Source organism: Dromaius novaehollandiae, chromosome 7, assembly GCF_036370855.1.
Source record: "Dromaius novaehollandiae isolate bDroNov1 chromosome 7, bDroNov1.hap1, whole genome shotgun sequence".
Taxonomy (NCBI): domain Eukaryota; kingdom Metazoa; phylum Chordata; class Aves; order Casuariiformes; family Dromaiidae; genus Dromaius; species Dromaius novaehollandiae.
Window position 1 is genome coordinate 15,259,606 of NC_088104.1, and position 27,234 is coordinate 15,286,839.

Sequence of the window (27,234 nt, forward strand, 5' to 3'; positions counted from 1 at the left end):
ATTAATATTGTGTTTTCCAATTATTTATCTAGCTGTAATAGAAAAGTTTGTAAATAAATTAAAAAAAGGTAGTACAAACCTTGCATAAAATTAATTAAAACTACATTAGGCTGGTGACACTCAGTAATGAAAGTAATAAAATTCACAGGCCTATTCCAGTCCTTGGCAGTGCTTAGCAGTTGTGAGGACCTGAGCACCCTCCATGCCACTGCAAGGGTCCTGAAGGAGCAAAGCACCTCGTAGGTTTGTACTGCAGTTCTCTAGTGCAGGCAAAACCCAGAGGTCTACTATGTCCTGCTGTGCTTCATTAGCAAAGGCTGTGCCTTCACTGTGAATCTCCTTTTGGTTATGAGCTTGCCTTAGCATTCTTTTAACCTAGTTTTTTGTTTTCTGATTAAGGTGATTATGTGCAATGCAGAGCTACTGAGCTAGGCCCGGGGAGACCAGAATCTTTATTAAAAGAACAGATCATGATGCAAAACACATTAACTTTGTCAGCTTAGACTGATGAGAACTGTTGGCATCTCATGAGACAAGAGATTTGGACAACAACAGAGAGGAGCACAATTTTTGTTCATATTCAATGAGTGCGAATGCATATTGGAAAGAAGATGCATAATTCAGGGCCAGATTCTTTCTCCTTACTTACATGATGTGTAATAAGGTTGTAGGATGACAAGCACACTTGGCAACAGTGTTGATATAGGCCTGCCTACCTTTCACTCCCTGCTGCTCATTCTTGTCTCTGTAATTATCCACTGTGCTATGGTAGAGCAAATGAATGTGACCAGGGGGAAGCCTGTGCCTCATGAAAAATATAGGTCTTTTGAGCTGGATCAGTTCCAGCAAAGGTTATCACAGAAATTCTTGTAGAATAATGCAGAAGAAGATGGGTGAGTGTGAGGGGAGAGTACAGTTTCATGCAGGCAGGAGCAATAGGTAAGGGATATGTGAGCATAGCCTACTTATAAATTAGTGAACTCTGTACCCTGTGTGTCCAATCTCGTTGTTCAAAGAGGAACTCACTTTCCTTACACAGCCCAAGAATTTAAGGACTATGTGTCCTCATGGATGGGACAAGGTCACCTGGTTACCCAATTCAGAGCCCCCAGACTTGTCTTAATTCAATTATAATGTGTTTGGATAAAAGCAGATGAAGGCATTTGAAGAGGGTAAGAGGAGAGAGGGGAGAACATGAGGTCTATATCACACTGAAGGCACATCCTTTTTCCTGTAGTTAGCAAGAGATGCTTAGGAAAAGAATATAAGGATAGAGCAGGTATATAGAATGATCCTGCCCCTTGTACCACTTCCAAGCTCTAAATAATTTGCACCTTTAGGGACATCATGACCCAAAAGTTTCATCTGTATATTGTATTTAATGGCTGTTCACGGTCTTTTCTTCTGAAAAGGTACGTAGTTGCACTTTGAATCATGTCCAAATTTCCTCTTTATTTTAATTATATGTTTTAATCTTGGGTGATTATCTCATTAGTTGTCTTCTAGTTACTGTTGTATGAGAAATAAAGAATAGTTTTTCCCTGCTCAACTGCTCCATTACTTTAATGATTTTGTAGATATTTATTGTATTTCCCTCTCAATCATTTTTACCTAGGGTAATGGCTCCTAATTTTGTTGTGTATCTTCCATATGGAAACTGCTCCATATCTCTGATCATCATCACCCTTGTCCGAATTGCTTGTAATTGTATTATATCTTTATTGAAATGGGATGACCAGAATTGCTCTCAGTAGTCATTGAAGTTAAGGTATACTATGGCTTTAAACATTGTCACAGTGATGTCTCTATTACTTTCCTCATAGTCACTAATATGCTTTTGATTTGATGGCTGCTAAGCAATGAGCAGATACTTTCATAGCACCGTGCACAGTGATTCCAAGGTCTTTTTTTTGTGCTATTTCAGAGCTCATCCATTTCTGTGTATTCTTACCGTTCTTCTCCCCAAATGCATTGATTTGCATTTATTAGCACTGCATTTCATCTGACATTTTAGTAGCCAGTCACTCATTCTTGTCATTCTGCAACATTTCACATACAAAGCAGAAAACACTATTCCTTCACTGTTCACTGCCTGTCCACAACATTCATGGGTATGTTGAACAGCACACAGCTCTTGGGAGTGTTCTCCTCAGGGCTATACGCTAATCCCTGTCCTCTGTTTCTAATATTTTACACAGTTATTAATTTACATTTGGGACCCACTCTTGTATTCCATGACAGCTTCATTTCCTGAGCAGTTTCTGTTGCTCCTGTTAAAGGTTTTTGGAAATTCAGATGCCCCATGGTACCCTCTGGGCCACCCTAAGCCATATCCTTGTTCATGACTAATAAACCAACAAGCACTCCTGAGGCATGACTTCCACCTGTGAGAGTCATGTTGAGTCTTTCTCAGTTTACAACATTTATTCAGATGTCTATTAACTCTATTCTTCATGTAATTTCAACTAATTTGCTCTGTATGCCAGTCCAGTTTACTGCGGTATAGCTCTTTAAATCCCCATAGACTTCCTTCTAAGATTTATGTCATATTTTCTGCCTTTTATTCCTCTGGCACTAAGGCTGATTTAAACAATAGGCAACATACTACAGATTTCGCATTCAGTTTCCTTTAGAGCTCTTACATGAATAGCATCTGGTCGCATACATTTGTTACCATTTATTTTACCAACTCTTTCAAGACCTTTTTAACTGACACTTGAATTTGAAACAGTTGTTCTGACTCATCCCCTCTAAAGAAAGGTGCAAGTGTGGGATCTGCCCTTAAATATCACGTTATTTCTTTTTATATCTCTTTTCCATGTTAAAAATAAATGATAAATCAATCACCTATCAAGAGAGTCTACATTTGAGCCTGAACACTTCCATCAATGTTTTTCTTGTGAGGTCTTCAAGAATATAGCTATGTAACATGTAAGATTTAATCCAATTGCATTCTAATTAACTTAGTTTCCTGTTGTTATTTTTCCTGTTATTCCTCCTTCCACCTTCAAGTACCAGGCAATATTTGGTAAGTCAGGGTCTGACTTTCTCAAGTGCACTAGATGTGCCTGCTTGAGTACCATCAGAATGAAAGCTGCACACAAAGATAGGCAAAGTCCCTTCTTCCCCTGTATTTCTTCCAGTCAGCATTTGAAGAGCTTCCTAAGCTTTTGAGCTGCTAGTAGCCCTGAGAGATGTTTGGAACCCAGAGACCTCAAGTCTGCCTGGCCAGCACAATCCGATGCTAAATACCAGGAGACCCAGGGTAAGATCTTGGGAGGTACTCAGCCAAAAAGAGGGAAGCACAATGAAAAAAAGAAAAAAAACCAAAACAAAATTGGAAGCAGAGCAAAAAGTAAAGTGGTCAGGGAGGAGCTATCAAATACATACTGGAAACAGAGAAAGATGTTTGGCTATTACAGGATATCTAAACACCTCATCTGTACTCTAGCAGACACATGATAATCTCAGGTCAGACAGATAGAACAAACCTTTGGCTTATCAGCCTGATCCATCAGCACTAGTATTTTTCCTGATCATGTTCTGAAAATCCTTTTATTCGGCTTTTAATCGCAGCCATACCTTCTAAAGGAACCCTCACCAGGTGGACAAATCCATTCAGCACAAGACCTTCTAGTGCTAAAACACTCCTCTGAGGAGCTGGGCAACAGCTGCATCCTTTTCAAAGTCTGGCCTTGTCAGTAGTTGCAGCCTTGAACAGCACTGAGCAGACTCACATATTATGCTACCCCAAACTGATGGACCTGATGGACTCCTCCCTCTTGGCTATAGCTCCCTGTTGTTGCCCATTGTGTCCTACGAGCCTGCAGAGCATCTGGGTTTGTGCATTTGGTGCAATGAATTTTCCACTCTTCAAGGGGAGCATTCAGTTGCAACTGCAGGTGGAGCAGATGATTTGTTTCAGTGGCATTGCTTTGCAGACTGATATTCTGAGCATCCAGTTAGAAATGGAAAATTGTCAGATGCTGCCGATGAATTTTAAGCTGCTTTTATATCTAGCATGAGTAGCAGCTAAAGAAAGCTTGCATATAAAATTGAACAATTGCTATGAAGTCCAGGATGAGAAATGAGAAGCCTTCACTTTTGAAAAGTCCACTGTTTGACACGGGCAACAGTTTGATAGGGATACGGAAAACCCTTCAGGCTTGAAGATCTTTCTGCAGTCAGCTTTCACCTAAAAATGTATCCAGTATGGGGAATCAGAACTGCAGGAGAACAAAATTAAAGGGCCATGAACTCATGATGAAAGAGTAAGACAGGACTGAATTTGAGTGTCTTTATCCTAGAATAATATTATCCTGCTTCGAAAGCAGTCAGATTAATTTCCACTGAGCTAGTTACTGCACAGGATAGTGTGGTGGAATCTGATTCTGTACTGTGAAGAATTTGGAAACAAAATTTTTCTGTTTGCTTTTTGTTTTGTTTGCATTTTATTTTTAATCCACCTGTGTGATTACGATTGTTTTCTTTGGCTTGTTTATTTTGAGTACTGCAGTCCTTCCCAAATGTGTCCTCTGATGCATCTTCACTGCAGCGCGAATGAAGTTTATTGCTAGTACAATATTAACTTTTCTAATCAGAAGCTGATGTTATTACCTAATAGTTATTGCTCTGCATTTCTAGCCAGATGTTGGAAATAATTAGCTGATAAAGCTGCTATTAATTTAAACAGGGTGACAACTTTTCGGCTTTCACAGCACAAGATCAGAAGATCCATAAAGGAGCAGAAACACAATTTGGGCAGCCAAGCTAATCAACACATGGCAGACTATGGGATTAATATCCTAGTGTGATACCCTTTCTCAGCCTGATAATCACTTTGTCCCACAGGGAATGTATATGATATATGTTCAGGCAAATGCACACAGACTCTGACCAGGCCTCACGCTCACAAAAAGTATGGGATTGTGTCAACTTGTTGCTGAACCTGAGCTAATGTATCTCACCTCTCCACGGAGGAAAGGGCCTTGTGCCAAAATAGTCCTGAGGCTTTTGGTCAGCTGGAAACGTGGGCAGAACAGGCTCACATCTGCCTGCGAGTTTCCATGGAGATGGAAGTACGTAGTTACTGAGTGGGATTTAAGGAGCTGGGGTTGTGCCTGTTCATCAACTGGGTGGGAAAAGTTCTCCTATCACCAGCTCTGTTAAAGCTTAAACCTTTCTCTTTGCTGATAGAGGAAGAAAACAGACACTTGTTTTGGTCTAAAACTCACCCTTTTCTGTCAAAAAATGCTTCACTCAGCCCAAGAATGCATTTACGAAGCTTGCAATTCTAGGATGGAAACAAAGAGTAAAAACTTGATACCCTGCAAGATACATTTCTTTGATCGTCCTTTCTAGGTTGAAAATACAGAGCACCTTAATGTAATGTAACGGAATGAACCTAAATAATCACCAATTGCAATCATGCAATTTCAGTGCATGCTTATCTATCCTTGGAAAAAGATCAGAAAACAACAGGTTTCAGATAATAAAGAGAGTATTTAGTAAGCACTTTAAAGGTGTTTAGATGCAGCAACAATGAGGAAAAAAGGACATCTTTTGGCAAGAGAAAATAGACTAGAGTACACAAAAGAATAGAGCAGCATCCTGTTGGAGCAGAAAAGGTATAGCATCAAGGACCTACTGTTTTTTCAGTCTCCAAAAAAGTCAAAAGGAGCTTTTCTGGGATTTCACAGGTAGTAGTACCTCCCATTTTTGATTTGAATCTTACTTTTGTGGCATAAAAGTCAGGAATACCTTTCACTGAAGCAGTACAAAGACTCCCATTCAGTGTACTTGTATAGCTCGTACTGTTTTTTACAGACTAATTGAAAAATAAATCTATCTATCTAATCTATATATTTGCTATATATATCTATATAATATATAACTGAATATCTACAGCAACTCTTTTCCATGTTGTTTGGGTAACCCTAATTATACCATCTAGGAGAGGAGGAGAAAGAAAAACAGGAAAAACAAGAAAGTCATGTAGATTAATTGCAATTAACTTAAGAGCTTTGTATTTCACTGTGATCATGCAAAAATAGACCAGAAACATGAAAAAGTACCAACACACTTTTCCATTCTTTTTGTTTGAAAATACAGCTAGTTTTATATTTATTTCTTTAAAAGAGTTATTTCCATTATCATTAAAAATACCCTTGGAGAATGAATATAAATTTAACAAACATTTATTAAATCTTTATAGACACATTTACTTTAGCCTTCAAGTTTTCTCAGAATCTTGACTAAAAAGGAATTTGATCTGACAACGCCTTTTTTTATCAGGCTGACAGTATAAATGGGGAAGTCACATTGTTACCTGTAACTTGCTCTACAAAACCTTCTCAGTGAAGAAATGCTTCTCTTTCTGGTTGATCGGCCCGCACAACTGACTTACAGGTGGTGACTTTTATTCATCAGAGACTCTGAAGGTGTCAGTGTTGTAGGGCCTTGTCTGTGGAAATGGCATCATTGACTCACTTTCTCATCAGACGTGTTTGCATCCAAAGATAATGGACTTGATCCAGGAAAGCACTTAAGTACCTATGTACCAACTATGTAACTCCACCTTTAACGTTCTTTGCAAACCCTGTGCTGACCAGATCTTGCTCTCTGTGATGGTCCTGCTGCATGTCCTCTTTGCACAGAATACTTCAGGAAGCCAGCGAGAAAGCCTGTAAGTGACTCTGTAGCCTAGCAGTTAGGATATTCACTCACCTGAGAGTGGAGACACCTGTGTTTCATTATCTGCTCCAATGACTAGTATTTGTTAAAAGATGGAACAGCTTCAACAAGAAGGGTGATGAGACCAGACCTGGAGTGCCTTACAGCTGGTTATTATTGTGCAGAGGAGCAGGAGTTTGAACTCTCCTTCTCAGAAGAATGATCAAGAGAAAAGCTGCAGGGAACTCATCACTTCCCAGTCATCGCTGATGGCTTTTGTGCACAATGCAATCTGGTAGGCATGTTTGGAGAATATCCCCAGCCCCAGACAAAAGTCACTGGGTGTGCCTGGTCTGAGTGTTTCATTTGCCTTCTCTGTGGCATCAGGCACGACATGGGAGGTAGCATGTCTAGTTGCAAAATAGTAACCAGCCTTGAGTTTTTGCCTGGTGGATAAATAGGTATGTAGGGATCTCAGATAGGGTCCCCAGCAACGGTCGGTAGCTGTTTAAGAATACTGAAGACTGAAAGTTTGGACTTGGACATTTAGATATATAAAGACTATATCTACAAAAATATTGAAGACTTAGGACAAATGAGTTGGGCAAATATGCAGGAGATGTGTATTTGATTCTCTTTTCTGACAGAAGGTAGTTTAAATTTGCATCTCTGACTTCCTAAGAGCTTGCCTCTGTCCTGTAGCTACATGGTGGTCTGAAGTGGGTCTTTTCTTCAATTTCCTGGCATAGACTTCAAGCTGCCTGTGGCTTTCTACTGATATATTCCTACAGCACACCACAAAGACTATCAGGGATGAGATCACAGTATTCATGCTCTAGTCTTAGAATCAGGTCTATCCTTAGAGTTACTTTAGCCCCTAACAGTGATTGCTGTCTACTGCCTCCTTTAGAAAACAGCAATGCATTATTCAGGCCAATTTAACTGCTCTTCTTTCTAAGAGGCTGGGTTTTTTTTTTAAAGACCTATGCATTTTTCTAAAGATCTATATTTGTTAAAAAAATGTGCAACCCTGATTCACTTTCAACAAAACACATCAGTATTATTCTACTAAGTGAATTATGAAAATGTTAGGAGAGTACCCTTCACATTCTCGCTATAATTAATCGTACCTTTTTAGAATCTCTGTTCAGAGGCATCCCAAAGTTTAGAACAGAACTCAGAGAAGAAATAGACTTCTTCATTCTGCACATTATGGTCAGGTCACATAATTACAACAAACATGTTTAAGTTTAACATAAAACAGTTATGTTTTTGTTGCATGCTTTTGTGTCACACTGTTGTTATCTGTCATTTTGTATTTCTATATTGTCTAGTTACAGTTTCTGGTTTATGCTCTACAAAAGAGGTTCCTTCTATGATTCTCCTTCATTCACATTATCAATGTTATCAGTTCTTGTAATACAGTCACTCTTATGCTCAAGTCTAAACAATTTTCATTATCTAACAAAGTAAGATTATCTTCACCTCCATTCTATGCTAATTCATTCTCCTCATTTAATGTTAACATTTGGCATTACTCAATGTATATGAGAAATGTTCTCAAGTGAGCAGCTTTTCCATGGACCAGGCTGTAACTGGATTTGTGTGCCCAGAGCTGTAGACTTCTCCAGCTTCCCCTCATACCTTCCCCTCATTCTTTCTCTCCTTCAAATCATCATCTAAGCAAATTTCTAGGGAGAATTCACTTTTATCAATTTTATCAATTTTATCATTGGGCTTTTATCAATGGAGAAATTTACTGGCATAATTATACCATTGCAGATTACAATGCAGTATGAATCCCCATCTGTTTATTCTGGGATGTTTATTCTGGGGTAATAGTTCATTGTTCTTGCTTTTGTCTTTAAAAGTGGATCCTTCGTTCTTTATTAAAAACTATTTGTTATTTTGCTTTCTATAATTCAGTCACAGTGCAGAAACAAAGTAATGATGTTCAGATAATGCTTAAAAATACCAAAGAAGTGAAGTATCTTATCTTTAGAGGTGTTTGTGGATAAGGAAGGATAGTGTGTTCAGGAAGCAGAAGAAAAAAGCTCACTCTTATTGTGAAAATGGGGTGAAAATCTCAATGCAATACCAGAGAATGTAAAGTTGCTAGAAAAAAGCTTTGCCTTTTTTTTCAGAATCTGCGCAATGCCATTGTAAAAGGCAAAGTGGTTAGAAACATAATGGATTTTTTAATATTAATTTTAGAAGTTGAGAAGTAGCCTTTAGTATTAATATAGTGTTTATCTGCTGGGGGACTGCATAGCTGGAGGAAAACACAGAACAATTACATTATTAGGAAGCACTTTCCAAAAAAGGGATCACTTTAAAATATTTCTTCTGGGAGAGCTCGTATATATTTTTCTTGAACAGTTTAATGGGAAATTCAATTGTGCCAGTATTTTGTGCTAAATGTAAAAATAATAATAATAATAATGATTAGAATTAAAATGGAAAATATCTTAAGACATCTCCAGACTTCTTTCATAAGGAGCAGTTACTGATGCTTTTGTAATACAGATTTGCTTACTGTGAGGTCTGCATTTGATGAACTGAATTAATCAAAGGAAATTCAAAGCAGTACCGAAAAGAAACACTAGTATTCACTGACATAATGTCAATAATTATAATCCAGTTATTTTCTAGTTGCAATGTCCGTGTAAAGTGGACAATACATAGTTTTCTAGGTCAACGTGGATAGGGTTTTCACATATGAACTGAAGAAGTGTGATTATTGCTGTTAATACAGAGATATGTTGCTCTTAATACAGAGATACATTCACGTTCTAATTGAAATATGTCTTGTATACCCATTTCTTTCTTATTTGACACATCAGTTAGTGAATATTAAATCATGGTAAATTCCAGTGGAATGTCTATGATTTAACACACCTACACAAACGCTGAAAGAATTTAGTGGGTTTTTATTATTATAATAAGCACAAGCTGAGGTAATAATCATTGGTCTGTTGTTATAAAGCACTGATAGATTATATCATTTTAGGAAGGAGGAATATCCAAAAGAGCAGCTAATGGTGTGTGGGTTTTGGAACTCTTCACCTAATAATGTTTTGGTGTGAAGGGGCTAATTTTCCTTTGATGGCTTACGTGCCTGTTTTATACATCTGCTCCTACAACAAACATGCAGAGGACGTGCAGCCAGACAACTTCTCAGTTCCAGGTTCTTTGCTGAGCAAACAAACAGCTACACACACTTTTGCTATTTAAACAAGACAGCTTAATTTCAAATGCATGTACAATTCCTGCTAAAGTCAAAGAGAGCAGGACATATCTGAAAGCAAAATTTTCCTTTTACCTTCCTTTGGCCTTCTGATTGACGCACTTGCAGAGTGAACAACATCTCGTTCAGGAAATTCAGTGTTTCATAGTATTTCAAAAAGAATAATGAATAACGAACAAAAAGATATAGTTCAAAACAGGAAATAAGAGAGAAAAGAGAGAATGATAAGAGAAAAGAATTACAGCTTTATAAGGGAGCAGGGAACTAAAGGGGCTGCTAACATCTTCCCATGAGGTGTGTATGTTGGAGACATGACTGCTGCTATGTCCAGCCTGGCTAAGGGCACAAGAATCATGCTCTTCCTGCCTGCTCTTACAAAGCCACGCTCTTTCACAATTTCTCCTCTCTACTGGCTCTTTCAATGCAGTTCATCCAGTTTGAAGGTCTTGTAGATGAGACAGAGAATAGAGTTATATTCTAGAAAACCTCAGAGTCATAATTCGGACCTCACAAAACCTACCTCCATTTTTCAGGGCAGGACAAGCCTATTAATACCATTCCTGCAGATGGTTGTCTAATTTGTTCTTAGGGATCTTCACAGCTTCCCCTGGCAATCTATTCAAGGGTTTCACTAATCTTTTTAATCTTAACTTTTTTAATATCTAATCTGCATCTTGCTGCAATTAAAAAATAAAAAAAAAAATCACTGCTCCTTATCCCATTGACCACAGACATGGAAAATAGATTTTCTCCTCTTGCAACATCCCCTTAGGTAGTTATAGATCTATCAGTGCTCTCTTTCCATTTTCACTTCTTTAAGCTAGGCAACCCCAATTATGTCAGAGAACTGCCATCCCTTGAACTCTCTCCATATCTTTCTTGACATACTGTGCCTAATCGACATAGTATTCCAGGTGAACCTTTATCAGTGCTGTGTGGAAAAATTATTTCATGTGATTTCCTGGTTGCAATCTCTCTCATATTAAAATATCTGTGTTTTTGTAACAGCTTGGCATTGCTGACTTATGATCAACTTGTCTCAACTTTCAGAGCTTTTTATGGATGCTCCAAGATCATAAGCCCAAACACTTAAAAACAGATTTAGGACATTAAAATTACTGTAAAATAATAACTTTTGGAATAAATGTCCTTATTTCTCTTTCAGTACTGGATTCTTCAAAATTCACTTTTTTTAATATCTCTTTACTACCAGAGGATTTTGAAGTATTTTGTAGATGCCTGCTGAAATTATCAAAGATTTTCACCATTCTCAGGAGGATGAGGAATTCTGAGGGAGCACATTAAAAATCTTATGACTGGCAACAAAACTGTGAGTGGATTGCACTAGGCTTTAGGAGATCACCAAAAAGAACGGACTAAAAACATCACTTGAGAGTGGTCTTACAAAGTAATGTATAGTGCAAATTGATTATGATTTTTATCTTGAGATCCCCAGATCAAGTTTTCAGTTCCTAGTTTTTCTGGTTGTGACCATGGGTGTGTCATTCACTGTCTGCGACTGCTTCCCTTTCTCTATCTAGCTATGAGCTCTCTGAGATAAGAATTTTTTCCTACTCTGAATTAACAAAGAAGCCTAAGCCACTGACCCTGCTCTTATATTGCAATGTGAAAAACTGAAGTGACATATCTGGATATTGAAAAATGTTGACTATAACTTCTGCTGATTATCATAGTAATAATAATAAAAAAAAAGGGTAGCATTGAGTTTTGCATTGAGCATTGCTCATTTTGCATTTGCATTGAGGAGGCAAATACATAATTTATAGAATAGTGACAACCATACTGATGGGAAAGCTTTGGGAAAGAATTTGAAAAACTGTGCTAGGAGGATGTACCAATGGAGAAAAGTGGAAAGGAATAGATTTCCTTCATTACCCAGCAGAAATTTGAGGAAAAAAAAAAATCACACACACTCAAGTGTGTATTTTCACTGCCATATAGATCTGTGCCAAGAGGATGTGATTAGATTTTGAAGATATGGCAAATGCATCAGTTTCAGATGAGGAATTGTAGGGTCAGAGCCCTCTCTTTTACTCAACCAGCCTTTCTAGTTGTAGAGAAATAGGATTGGAAATGGAATCTCCTGAGCAGGCGAAAATTAGAGGAGCTATAGTGTAAATAAAAGAAGGGGAAAGAGAAGTTGTAAAAATAAAAGACATATCAGACCATCATAACTCTGATAGTTGGTAGTAATTCAAAAGTGTAGAAGTAGATCTCTGAGTGTTAACTACCGGAAACGAATAACAGCACATTAACTCATATGAGAGGTAAACCTCAGTCTTCACAGATTAACAGAAACTAAAGCCAGCTGCGATCATGGCAGTCTCAGAGTCTTACCCATAGAGTGCATGGCATAGGATTGCATCACATACATCAGTCCCAGGACTTCTGGTTCTCACGGAGCCTGGCTCTAAGTTTGGGTTTTGCTCTTGTTTTTCTCTAAAGGCCTGCAGGACCCTGCCTTTGTGTGTCCCTGATTTCCTCTGCCTTTGAGAGAGACTTGGCAGTTCTGGAGTTAGAGCGAACAAGACCCTCCTGGTCTGGCTGTCAGCCAGCATGAATCAGCAGCAGTTTTATGAAGTGTTCTAGCCCCAGACAACTTGCCACTGTTATAAGTGATTTTTCCTGCAATAAAAATAATTTTATAAAGTCCTATGCTTTACAATATGTGCTGATTATTATTTTACAATATTTTTCCACTGTGAACTACTTTTTTGGGGAAAAAATATCAGTCTGACCTATCAACGTACAATCAGAATAAACTGTCTTGTCTTTGTGTGTGGAGATGAAATGATTGCTCTTTTCTTAGCAATTCCTGTTCAGCAGCTGCAAAGTCAAAATGTTCAGTAATTGTGAAATTAGTGTTCCTTTTCTGAGGGGTGCTACCGGCCTCTTTGGTGGTGAGGCACTGCTTTTAGTTGGTGACAGGTATGGTGAGAGATATATCTCTATTTCTGTTTTTAAATAGACCATTTATGGAACATGGAATACTTAATTTGGGGAAAAAAAAGAGGAAAAGAAATCATTGTGGGTGAGAGCTGAGTGGTGGAAAGTAAAGCTATAATCTTAGGGGGAAAATTAATATCAAATGTTTAGGCCAATGGCTAACTAACATATTTCTTGCTTTAGATTAGTGTCTTGACTCTAGTTTTGAGGGTTGAAAGAAGCAGCAGCTGAATTTGAAATATCCTGCTAATGGTTGTAGGAGTGTGTGTGTGTGTGTGTGGGGGGGGGGGGGTCTTGGCTTGAAACGCATGCTTACCATGTTTTGTAGCATAGGTTGGTGCCAACAATGTAAAAACCTGTGTTAAGATTTTATCTGTCGCATGAGAAAATGAAATTTATGGATTAGTGCTTTTTGATTTGCAGACCCAGGCCAGTGTCACCACCATGCCCCGTGACCCTGGATGGTCACTGTTGCACCAGGTCCCTGATGTAGAAGGCATTCATTAATGCTTCCGCACTGTAATTTACACTCGTTAATTTGCTACCGATTGACCTTTTAAGACAACAGAAGATAAATAATGGGCCTGATGAATCCCTGGAACACCTTCATAAAGGTCTGGCAAAATAGTCCTAATGATCTACACTTTTATAAGCCTTGTATTTGTATATCATTACGGATGTTGCTCATGTCCAGTAAATGATCTGCATTGAGGTATCTAAGAATTACACAACTGAGAGAAACACCTTCTCGCATGTTCACATGCTTAGTGATAATAACCATTTGCACAGAGGAGTCCGAAATGCTTAGAAAGAGCCATTAAGTAAAAGGGGACTCCTTGATTTTAGGAGACTGCACAGCTATATATAGCAGCAAAAGACCTGGTCTATAATTCTAGTCAATGGCATGGTTCATCTCTGAAGTTGTACTTTCCTGGATGCTTTGAATGAGAATGACATTTCTATTAGCAATCTAAAATGATAGTAAATGTTCACTTAAATCAGAATTTAAGGATTTAGTACCTGGGCTTAGGAAAGTAAATCTATCTCTGTATGAGAAAGGCATCTAGATCAAGCCCAAAACACTAGCAAGGGGGAAAAATAATAGAGCAGTAAAAAGCTCTTTAAATGGTCTGGATAATAACAGATATATTTATGTAATGAGGAAGGAGAATAAAATGTTAATTCATCCAAGATTTAATAGATTTAATAGTAGAAAGAACCAGATTTGAGAGCTGTGAGACTTTTGAAAGAAACCCTGACAGTCTCTGGACAGATGCAGAAGGGTCTCTTCTGAAACAGCTTTTGCCCATGACTGTGCCACGTGTACTGGAACGACTCGCTGCTCCGGCCACTGGAGCCGCAGCTGCTGGTGCTGTGCTCTGGGGAGCTGTTGCAGGCCCCGGTGCTGCGGGGGACACCCAGGGAATAGCCATACGGTATGGGAGGGCCCGCGGAAAGGACTGCCCCTCTGCGCATCTGGGACCAGCTCCTGTGAGAAATCAGAGCTGTGAAATTCCACCGGGTTGAAAGACACAAGTTTTAAAAACAGCCCTGGCTGGTACTTAAGCAGCCTGAGTGGCTGCAAAAAGCACCTTACACCCTCTGGTACAGAAAATTGCTTTTGCCTGGTTCAAAAATAGCGGAAAACAGCAGCTGCGGAAAGAACCCCAATACTGGGAGAGACTTCAGCAAAGAACATCTGTCTGGCATGAAAGGGGAAAGTAGAATAAACAGCCCGGGAAGGAGATAAGCAGGGGGGAAGTCAGGTGGAAAGCAGATTACATTACTGAAGGAGAAAGATGTTGGAGAAATGAAGAAAAAGGGTAAAGAGTGTACAAAAGCAGTGATTCTGGTTCCAGGTTCTGACTCCATCTTTTCAAAAAGCAGGCAGCTGAGACCTTTTTTAAGGAGAAGATGATGAGCCAAACACAAGGGAAAGGATTGGTGTGAGCGAGAAAAGGTGACGGAAGGTACTATGAAAAGTCCGGGGAATGGAATGGAAGAAATACCCGAGTACCACAAAACTTGTGAAGGAAAAGAGGGCTTGAGGTTGTAACATGAGGGAGGAACATGAGTGAGATATAAAAAGAAACAGAAGTGAAAATTTTTGATGGGTGGAACCAATAAGGCACAGTGCATATGGCAAATTACCACACATAGTATGCAACTCGCTCCCTAGTTTTCCTCTTGGAAAGCTAGATACTAATAATAATATTAGTGGGTAATATTAAGAATCTACTAATAGTGGGGCAAAATAATCTAGGGTAGCAAACACTAAATTAATTAGCTAGTATCAAAATATTACCTGTTTCTTTCATGTTAATCAATAGAGTTCTGGGAGAACGAAACAGTAGTCAACATGAGTAAAACAATCAGGAGGATGAAATAATCTTTTAATTTTGCTTGCAAAATTTTGTTTGCAAGCTAACAAAAGCTCTGAGTAGAACTAGGCAGTAAATGATTTTCTTCTCCTATTAGGAAATATGAAGGAAAAGAAAAATTCTGTCCCAAAACAGACTGAAAAATCAGAATCATAAAAAATGATAAATCGATAAATCAAAGGAAAATGAAACGAAACCCAAAACACTGGAAAAGTTTTGAAAATGTTACTACATAGTATTTTGACATTTAACTTTTATGTATATTTAATTACATTTCAGAATGGAAAGATAATAAAAAATACCCTTCTTGCTCTGAAATTACCGAGAGGGCCTGTTCCAGCAACTCCAGGACACTACTTAGCCATTCAAACTGATCAGTGGCCTCCCCTGTTTATTGAACATCTTTGACTGATTCATATTTTCCAATTGATGTTTCTTTAGCTGCAGTTTTTCTGACCATGTAATCCTTTCTGTTCAGCTGCTCTCAGCTCCAAAGAAGAGAGCAGGCTCAAACCTCTTTCTCCTTTTCTTAGAATCCCTAAGCAAGTATCTTGGATTTCCTCTCAGACAAAAATCTGTCTGAAGTATTTCAGGGAGTCTCAGGATTTAGCCTGACCTCTGCTTTGCAGTCAGACGCAGATCTGATCTTTGCCCCTCTTTGTCCTACCCGCTCTTGCTGTTTAATGTATTTACACAGAAACCTGGGCACTTCTGTCAGTAGTGTCGCTCAGATGTCTGACCCGCTTCCTTCAGCTCTCACTAATGTACTGCCAGCGGGAAAAGTCACGGGGAGACACAGTTATACTGGTGGAAAAACAGTAATGTCAGTTTTTTGGAATAATTAACTCTGTTCAGAGAAGTGGTTTGAGATAGAAGGCCTTTTTCCATATAAATAAATAGCTGCTGTGCTCTGGACATCCGGGGGCACAGCGTGGCAGCAAGCATTTCTAGCACATGGCCGCCTTTTGTGCTTGTTTGATGTCCAGCACAAAGGAGTCTCGGTCTTTGCTGTGGCATTTAGGTGCTTCTTTAATGCTGATGATAACAAGAACAGCGAGAATAAGAAACAGGTAAAATAGCACACAGCAATTTGCTGAAGTAGATTTCTAAATTCCTTTTATGTTACCTGTACTAACACCCTCCATATTTATTACTAACCTTTTCCACTAAGCTCTGCAATCATTAGTGTGCCTAGGTAGTATTTATAATGGTGGGACAGACTCGTTGGTGTATCAAGCGCATTATAACTTTCAGAGCCACTTCTAACCGACAGCTAAGCACAAGCAGTAAAAGCTGACCAAGCACATTAAAGGTTTCTATAATTGCTGTAATTATGTAGAAGCTTTAGAATAAAACATCATTCCTCCCCCCCTTTTACCTTTGAAAATTCATCGTCAGGGAAAATTAAAAGGAGTTGTTCAACAGCGGGGTCACTCTCTTCAGACATTGATGCTTTTGATTGGAAATTAAAGCCATAGTGATTACAAAGTGGATACGGTACCTAATTATAATGTTGATTCTTGTGGTAATATATAATAATAATGTACCTCATTTATATCATGTCTTTTGTAGTATAGGATTACAGGAAATGGGGAAACACAGCTTAGTTATAACTCTTTAAAAGTTACTGCTGGTATAAAGCTAGAGATGATAAAACATACTGAAATCCTATCATAGCATGGAAATAAAAGCTTTGCAAAGAGGTGGGAGAGAGGAATGACTCTTTAAGAACCTTTTATTGCCACGTAGCATTTTGAGGCTTTGAAGGTCAGGAAGTAAGATGTTTGCAGAAGCAAAATGCTAGGTAGGCCCTGCTCTGCAGAGACGTAGCCCCCGGGGACAAGAGCCCCTTGATGTTCAACCAGAGCGAGCAACATAGGACATGGGAGGCCATAGATTCAGTGTGATATGTAGAATGTAAGTCCATTTTTCACCTTCTTATATAAAAATTCAAGCCACATAAGCTGCAGGAGGGCTGCAGGCTAGGCAGCCTGCCTTTGGCCTGCCCATAGTCATGGAGAGGAAACGGCATGGGGCAGTGGATTGCCTCATTTTGAAGACCCCTCTCCTGGGTGAGTTGCAGATCAGACTTTCCCTAATATAACAGGGGGTAAGCTCTGTGGGCTGTGCCAGCCAGGAATACATCTGTCTACGTAGAGTTTGCTTTCACAGCATGGGAAAACACATCCAGCACACAGACAGAGCCATGCAGCATTCATCTATTCTGCTTACACAGCAGGAACCTGGGGCGAGAGTTTTAAAAAAATACTTGCTGGTCACAAGCACAGCAAAGAGCCTCCAACAGTTTACAAATGCCTAAGGAAAGTAGGTGTCCATCACCTTGTGAAACCAATGAGAATTAGTTGCCTAAATTCTGTCTGTCTATATGGGAACCAACATAAATGCTATTTAGAGTGTCATCATCAGAATGAATGGGATGATTGGGATTTTTCAGTCTCCTGGGACCCAATATTTCCTGGCTTCTTATGCTGCACAAAGACTGAGTTTAGCAATTAGGTTTTAAACAGAGCCTAAGAATGTAGAAAGGATTCCATCGTCGTCACTGTCAGCAGTAGTGTCAAAAAAACACTCAGAAATGGAGGGCACTTTGAATCTGTGGACCCATGAAAGTGGTAGCTCTGTTTTTCATTATAGTTTTTGCACATGTCTATATTGCTCTTTCCTATGAAGTGATCTGATACTAAACTGATTAGCCTTCCTCTTCAAGACAGGCAGAGAAATGCCAGTGATTTCACTCAGAAATCTCCCTTAGCCAAATAGAAAAGTATAGCAGCAACACAGCAATGAGATGGTTGCACCTGTAATGTAATCAAGTGACATGACTAACGATGCAGAGCATGTCTGGGGCCACAAGGCCATCTTTTAAAAAATGATAAGCTACTCTGTTCGATTCTGTTTGTTTCTTACACTGCAGCTGTCAACTTTGCATCAGAGCTCTAGTGATTTCCATGACAAATAATCTGTGCAACACCAAAAGACTTGCTTTTTATGCTGTCTCTAATGCGTTCCTGCACATTTTATTCTGTCTCCAGGGTAGTATATTTGTCAACGTTATCCTGCAGTCATTCAGTGGGTAATTATTACCCTGGAACAACGAACAACTTACCCAGCAATACTCGGAAGTTTGCTGATGGTGACAGAGAGTTTTACTAGTCTTTATTTTGCTTACCTGAAAGTGCCTACTGAGCATCAGACCTGTGGCGCTTTTTTGATGCTTTATAATTATAATGACACATGGGGGAACAGAAATATTCCTGCTTTGGACTTTTTAAAAAAAGTCTTTAATAGAATAGGTATTGATTACAGCTTTCTCCAGCTTTCAGAAAAAACTATTTATTGCTCCAAGAGTTGAGTGATCTCAGCTGACCTACTGAGTCAAAAGCTTTCACGTAGTCGATAGAGTATATCTAATGACTCTGGTTTGGGTCCTTTGTCAACTCCGTAATTATCTTTCAGCTGAAAGATTTGACCCCAAATTGCTTAACTCAGTGTGTTCTGATACCATTTCACTAGCCAGGATTGTTCATTTCTCCTGACTCATAGCAGTGCTTTGCTTGCAGGACAAACGAATGGGACCTTAGGGCTAACAATAAGTGAGCAGCTTATGCTAGCTTTTTTCTCCCTTGCCTGCCTTGGCAAACAGACCAAAAAGCCTTATTAAAAATATTACGATGTTTAGTCAGCATTTTGTCTTATCAGTTTGTCTGGCTTGCCTGCCCACAGGCCATCTCATCCCTGTGACAGTGTTCTTTCTTTTAAAGCTGTTTCTTTTAGAGGAATTTAGTTTGGGAACTGTGACATATGGCTGGCTGTACTTCAGAATTCTTCCCACGTTTTAAAGGCAGACACACCGGTTTCCTTATTGCATAGTCCTTCAGTTCTGCACAGTATTTGAGGTATGTTCAACCAGAACCTGCACAGTTGAGGCTGACATCCTCCCAAACTGCTATTGTGAATGATAAATTTATGTGTCCCAGCTTTCACCCTTGTCCAGCAGATTTAAAAAAATCATTTAATTTACATTTATTAAAGAAAAGGTTCATAGGTAACCTGATTGCAGTCTGTAAGTACTTTAACATGAAGGAAGCTGATGAGAGCATAGGAATCTTGAATTTATTAGGGAAGGGCATTCAGTAACTGAGGGAGAAAAAGATTCAGGCTAAAAAAATGAAGTGCACATTTTCCACAGTGACAATGAGCAACCGCTGGAATACATTACCAACGGAATCAGTGTATTCTCCATACTTCAGATCTTGAGATCAAGAATTGTTTCCTTAAAAAACAGACATAGGGATACAGTGTCTGGAAAGGGAAGATTCAGATATCAAGAGACTTTACTGCACTTGACTATAACTCTGGTAGATCCTAAGGCATTACACTATAAAAATGTGATGGTTTTGCAACTAATAAAAATATTTTCTTATTAGTCATTTTTCTCTCCTCTTGACAGGTAGAATAAGTATATAGTTGGAGGACAAAAACTAACAGAGTTAAAAATGGTTCAAAATCTCAGAAATAACTTTCCCAGAAGGTACAAAACATATATAATTAGATATAAAGGCCTCATGAGTATTTTCAATAACTTCAATCTATTTACTTAAATTTTCATTATTTAGTATTAAATATTTCTTACGTTGGTTACTGGAACATTTCATATTTAACACATATGTTCAACATTTGAAAGTTACACAGGGCCTTTAAATAACAACATACCACACCTGCAAGTATCACACCTCACTAATCATCTAAATATATTCTGGAGGTACTTTCACTTTTTCTTTAAGTTCTTATAGCTAGGAATTGATGCTACTTTCATTCAGTACTTCAGATATTTTGAGGAATCTCTGATAGGAGTCTTGTCTGGTCCAGAAAGATCACTATGTCTACACTAATGATTTGGTTTGGAGCAATAATTTGTTTTTGAAGCGAATCCCTTGATTTTACCATTTAGAGTGCATTGGTTCTGTTCGCAGAACGGTTTCGGTGCATGCTGAAGTAGACTAATTCAGGATCTTTTCTTCAGGTGTCACCAAACATGCTCTAACCCCAATGGAAACAGAAAGTCCATAACAAGGATGTTTTGGAGATATTTGAATGACACATGCATGGTGGAAGCATTTGCTCCAGGACACCAAACTGAACCTAGTTTAGGTCCTCCCACACACACACACACAAATGCACACAGTAGGGGTGCAAGGGCCTGAACAGCAACACACCAACTGCTTTGCTCTATGGATCGGTTGTTGTTGTGTTAAATTACTTGTTAATGTAGACATATTCTATGATTTCTCTACTGTAGCTCTTTGCTCCTGTTTCCTGTGATGTCAGTGACAGCATCAGCCTCAGGGTTCAAAAGCTGGCCGTGATTTTATCCACCCTCTTGTGGAAAGCACAGATTGCCTGATTTTAAATAAGAAAGAACAATTCTCATTTAGGACATCTTGCTTTGGGCAATCCAAACTTAAGCAGAGTGATTTATGAAAATTTATTCTTCAGACTCAGGTAGGAGCTGATTGGAGATGAAGATAGAAAAAGACATATAAAGTAGGTTCTACAGTTTTAAGAAAACTTTTTGTTGTTAAACCAATTTTAATTTAAAATCAATTGAAGGTTCACAAAAAGGATGCTAAACTTATAATAATCTGAAAGTCTCTTCTTTTCTTTAGCATTCAAATTAAGGACCGCATTTTCATTGTCCTTATATACATCATCTGTCAAGATAGCAGCTTTCAATTTGATTGTTAATTATTCTTCTTTATATGTAAGACATTTAAGCCATTTTAGAGCTTTATTCCTCTTTGCAATTAGATGTGGTGATTAGAATGTCTTTTATATGCTGTTAGAATATTCTTTTAACAGTGCTTGACTTTATGTATCCATTCCTGGCTCCAAGTATTCTGTGAGTTTTCTCACTCGGCATTGAACATCTCGAGGTACATTCCTGTTGTTTTTCCATTCAAGTGTCTCAAACTGTTCACTGATGTAGTTGATGCCTCCTTATCACGTCTCAGCAGACTTTGCATGTGTTGATTTTCTGCTAAATATTTCTTTCTAGCTGCCTCACTTTGGGTTCTTTCCTTTCTATTTCTGAGCTTTCCTATATGCTCTATTGATTCATCTGAAATTCAGGTTTTCATGTCTCCAGTTCTATTTTTTATTAAGAAAAAAATTTATATTTTTCTCCAGGAACTTTCTTTTTACTTTTTTCTTTCAAATAATGTATCATTTAATTTTGTATCAACTTTTATTTTTAAAGACTGATGGCTTCTTCTGATAACCAAGAAAATCAAGTGATATGTTTGAACTCATGACAACGAACTTTATATTTATAGTGAAGCAGACTAGTTTGCTACCTCCTCAGTAACTCAGTGTAATTAATCTGATACTTACAGTGAGATCAATCTTACTGCAATTCTAAGCAAACTATTTGCCCTGCTACTGACATGACCTCCATCAATTTAACACCTAATTATACTGTTCTTCATTCCTCTGTCTTCAGGGAATAGATGGATCTTGCTCTAGACAGACACTGTTCACCGTTAAGACTAGCCGTGATCTCAACCCTCAAGCCTAGGAACCAAGCACCTGTAAATACAGGGGCCAATAACTCAACAGCCAAACTCAGCTCTCACTTCCCAGTTTGTCTTTTTTCTATGTGTTCCTCTGATCAGAATGATATAACACTTTAAAAGGCTTGAAATCCAAACAGGATTTAGATCTCCACACTCTCCTTCTTTTAAGCCAACCCCCCCCCCCATACCATATCTACAAGCTCATTATTGTTGGCTGTCACTCTTTTTTGTGTGTGTGTGTGTATGATTTTTAAACAAGGGATACATCTTAGACAAAGCATTTTTTTCAGAAATAGAAAATATGAAAAACACTGAGAGGTGTCTGACAGGATTTGAGCAGGAAATTTAACTCAGTTCCAACCTGAATGGACCAAAAGCAGCTTTGGTTTCTGGATTCTGCAGTGCAGCTCTGTAAGGATCTGAACTCCTGCAAAATATTACCCTCAGGTGGATCATCTCTAAAGGGAAATATTCTCTTCATACTGTTCCAGTTCTTTGATCAATTCACAGGTTTCAAATCATACATTTTATTAAGTGCTCTCTTTGTCACACATATATTTTTTATTTGCTCTTTATGCCTTTCAAATGCAACAGAGCAAAACGTAAAAATATTTTAAAAACCACTTACAGTGTATGCTTTATTTTTCACTTTCTTCTACTTTATCTCAAGCATTGGACTAGTCACTGTGCAACAGTGCAACAGCCACAAGCTGATAAGGCAGAGGTATTAAATTCCAGATGAAGGTAACATTATATGAAAAGAATATAACTATTTGGAGATTATTAAGAAAATAGAGATTATACATAATTACATGGAGATTCTTAAGAAAATAGAGGATGACACATAAGCCCTTTAACCACTTCAATAAGATTAGAAAATTGAAGGCCTTTCACTTGTGTTCTTGCCATTTTCATTTGTGCTTTTGTTTTTCTCAGTACTGGATTGTTCTACTCTACATCCTTTAAACTGAAGCTGGTGTGGAACATCTAAAGTCACCACGGTCTTTTACCGTGAGCTCTGGCGCAAATATTGGTTGCCCATTGGTCTCCGGGTTGTGTTTAACATTTTGGCAATCATTTACATAGCTATATCTGGTCAGAGCAGAGCTAACTGGGAATACATCTTTCACTGTGGAGGTGACCAGGATTCCACCCATTATGAAAGACTGGAATAGGCAATGCAGTGTTCTTCTGTGAAGATTTCAGATTTGTGAAATTTCCTATCCAAAACTTCCAAGACAAGATAGTCCAAATCTTGTGGCTCCTGAGCATGTTGCAGAACACAGTTAAGTACGGATGATATTGTTTCTTTTTGCAACTCATTGAGGTATTTTCTATAGGTGTTGGTCTGCTGAGTAAATACTAGTAATATTATGTTGAAATAGCTGGTAGTTTTGTTAAATTACTAGAGATGTTAAGGTGTCTTGGCTAGGAAACTTTTTATACTTCAAGATAATTTTAAGGGAGAGTGGCTAAGATTTTCAAAAAGTCCATAATAATTTGAGGTATCTCTTTATTTTGGTGTCTATCTTGAGGAATATTAAAAGTCCCTGGTTTTATTTTGGAAACTGAGATGAGACATCATCTGAAATGCATTCTCCCTGAAAATGTTTCAGAGATTGGTGTTTAAAACTTCAGAGCACTTTAAGGTCAGTTTTGAAAATCTATTGTGACATTTTTTCAAATTAGTACTTACTTGGCTATGCTGTGGAAGAGGCAGTTTTCTCAGGTCTTTTTAATCTTGAATCCTTTGCTAGCTAGTAGGAGTGCAAATAGGGATTCACTAAAATATTTCTGTCACCTTCTGATCAAACATAAAGAAGTGATCACTGCTCAAAGGAAGATATTGATACTATTAAGACTATTAATATTTCTTTCTCTTTCTGTCAGATTAGCAGGGAAATCTGCCTTTCCACAGTTGGTAGTTCAGCAAATGGCAATCATCACTGCATCATACAAACAATCGAGGATTAGAGAAAAACACTACTAATTGGATCAATATTATCCCATTTCTTTATCCTTAATTATAAAGTGAACTAGATGCAAATTCTTTACAACTTCTTCCATATAATCCTATCATATATATTCAATCTTATACACTTTTAATAAACAATTTTTGATATTTCCATGGAGACTACCAGTATGTTGATAAACACTGAATGTAGCCTCTCATGTAATATGGAAAATTTGATACCATCAAAAAGTTTTTTCCCACTATAAAAAATACTCATTTTCACATTTTGAAATAAGTCTGTAAAATATTTGATGAAAATATACATTTTATGTGGAAAATTATTTCTCTTGAAAAAATCTATTCTTCCACTAAAACTTTTTTTTCTGGTTAATGTGTACTAGTGATCATGTTTGGCTCTGTGATTCTGCTGTAAACATTTAGCAGCTGCAAAATACTAAAATGTGAATGCTGTTGAGGCTATGGCAATAAAATAAAACTCTATTCAGAGTTATGATAGCTAATGATGATGGTAAGAGAAAAATGTAGAGATCTTACAATATATTTCTAGGACAGAAACCCATCTTTTGCTGCAATACATCTGGGGAGATGTACTATGTGAGCAGAAAATCTCCTAGCTTTCTACTGTTAATTTTTTAAAACTTCCTTAGAATGGCCGTATGAACCCCCCCCCCCCCCCCCCAGTTATTCAAATCTTCTTCTATGTATTTTTTCTCAATGGATCACATCTATTTAAACTTCAAACTTGTTGAAGAGGAGGTTTACAGCGTGGAGCTGCACATCTCAGAGATTGCAGTTTTGGCTTTTTCCATTGTGCAAACCTGTCCTCTTTTGGACCATAAAATGGCAAATTGTAAGTACAGTAATCTATCTTGCATCATCCCCCTTATTGATTTCTTATTTCAGTCAGGCCATTTCACATTTTGTTCTGAAGATGGGGAGATACGGGTAGGCCACCATGATTCATTAGTGCTTGGTGCTAGCTGAGCTGCTAGGATGCCTTGCTTGCTTGCTTGCTCTTGCTCTTTCTTTCTCTCTTGCTCCGGCTTGCGAGTCTCGCCTTGTGCGTGACTGCTCCCTTGTTTCAGGAGAATGTATCCGTCCCTTTTACCTTCTTTTTCTCATTCCTGAACTTTCCTTTCCTACCACTGGTCTGTTGGAAAGAGGTCTTCTAAAGATCAAAGGCTATCCTGATAGTCTTTCCTAAAGGTAAGCCAGGCCTCTCTGTCTGCAGCCATCCTCTCAGGCACTGCCGATGGCTGAGTGTGTATTCTCTACAATTCTTAATCATTTGCTGCACCTGCAAAAAGTAATGTATTTGTACTAGCAAAAACTTGAAGAATGCAATTTTTTTGCATTCTTGACACCAAGAGACAACATCTTTCTTCCTCTGCTCTTCTCGCATGGCTCTGCTTTGCTGTATTTTAATAACGGTTCTTCTTTAACCCTTTCCTTTTTTCACACAGATTTCTTCCTTCCACCTTTCCTTTCATTACAGTGCTCCTTGATCAAGAAGTAGTTTGTTTCATTTCTAGCCATTTGAGATGCCTATGATTAACTTTGCGCGTTAGAGAAGAGTCAGGTATTTTGCTAATGAGAAGGCATGTCCACAAGACTTGCCAACACAATATATTCCAGTCTGGTTTGTTATAGTGTCCACTAGTTTCTGAAGTTTTTGAAACCTGGCAAAACTCTTTTGACTTTTTTACTTTAAAAGTCTGCCTAGCCATAGAACAAATACTCTAAACAAAATCATTTCTTTTTTTCTTAAAGTAGCAATTCTTTGATACAAACAATCATAGGGCCACCACTGTCTTTAAATCAACAGCAGTTACATTTACAGGCTTATGTACTAAAAGAAGAATATGATAGAAACACTTTTGAGATGAAACCAGAAGGAAAGGCATCCAACTGTATTGAATTGCTGCAATAAATCTTCAAACCAAAATAAATAAATCACAAAATCTAGAATATGGGATTTTTAGGTAGAGCTTAATTAATGTACTTTGGTAAACAACAATTTTCAAGAATATTTCCTCAGCAAGGGGGTACTTTAATACATAAAATCAACATCCATTCCCTTAATATTTCATATGAAGAGTTATTACAGATATTTCAAATGCCAAAACTGTAATGGTTGGCTATTTTTTTATTGCCAGCTTTCTTCAGTATAAATAACCTGCTGCCAAGAAGCTAGAATCTCTCGGTGCCAAGTGATTTGATTTAATGGGCAGATAATCATCTGTTGATTCTTCCTAATCTAAACAGGGTGTTTTGAATAAAAGATAGAATATGGGAGGTAGGTGGTAAAGCATATGAAGTTTTCTTTACAAATGAGTAGCTGGCAAAAATTACAAATTTAAATCAGTGACTGAAAGATAGGTTTTTAAAAGGCCATTTAAAGCCAGAGTTTTGAAAGATCAACCCTCACTTTGGTGCCAAACATCATCTACAAATAAATCACTTTAGTTTCAGTTAGTATCTGCAGCAAATTTTCAAAATGGTTTTAACAACCTGTTGCTCTTTTAAACAATTATGCAGCTAATAATAAACAAATACACATTTCTTGTCATTTTGGTGGCTGGCCAATTTAACAGTTCTTTTGGTATTACTGCTTCCATTGAACAGACTATATTATCACTAAGTATTTATCACAAAGTATTTATATTATCAAAAGTATTTAAGCATTCAGCTCCATCAGAAATGGGTACATTAAAAATTTGGCCCTCATTTCAACACTTCTGTTTAATACTGAAATACTGATTTTACCCCAATTAGCCTAGGATTCAGTAAAAAGTCCTCTGAAACTTTTAGATGGGGAATCTTTTTCCAAATAAATGCATCTTAGGCTCTCAGACCCAAAGTCATAAACATGTGGAATCTTGTCCACATTTTATTTATTCAAATATAGAGACTATATAAACTGTGCTGAAAGGCCTCAAGGAACAAGATGATATTTCTTCCAGCAGGCTTCAGCTTATTTAACACTTAACTTTAGGTTGTAAGATAGAAGTGGGTGGCTGAGTGTTGAGAAGCATTCAGGACCCAGATGGATCCTTAGTGGAACCACTCTAGTCATTAATAAACTTGGTAAAAAAGACTTTCCATCAAGTTGCAGACCCTTCTATTTCCAGTCAAGCATAGAGACGGGACAGGCAGCCTGGTGGCACATACATATTCTGATTCAAGCTGCCAACCGAAGATATAAAACTACATCTGATCCCTCTGGAGCTTAAATAAAGTTTATACTTAAAATGTCTAGAGAGTTTATTCCTGGAAATTATGTAATTCAGGGGAAGCTGGAAGAGTCTGACTGCAAAATGAATATATTTAGGTAAATTTGTATCAGTGGGGGAAGAAAATGTCAAAGTTTGAAGGACCTCATTTCATGGGAGAAGTCAG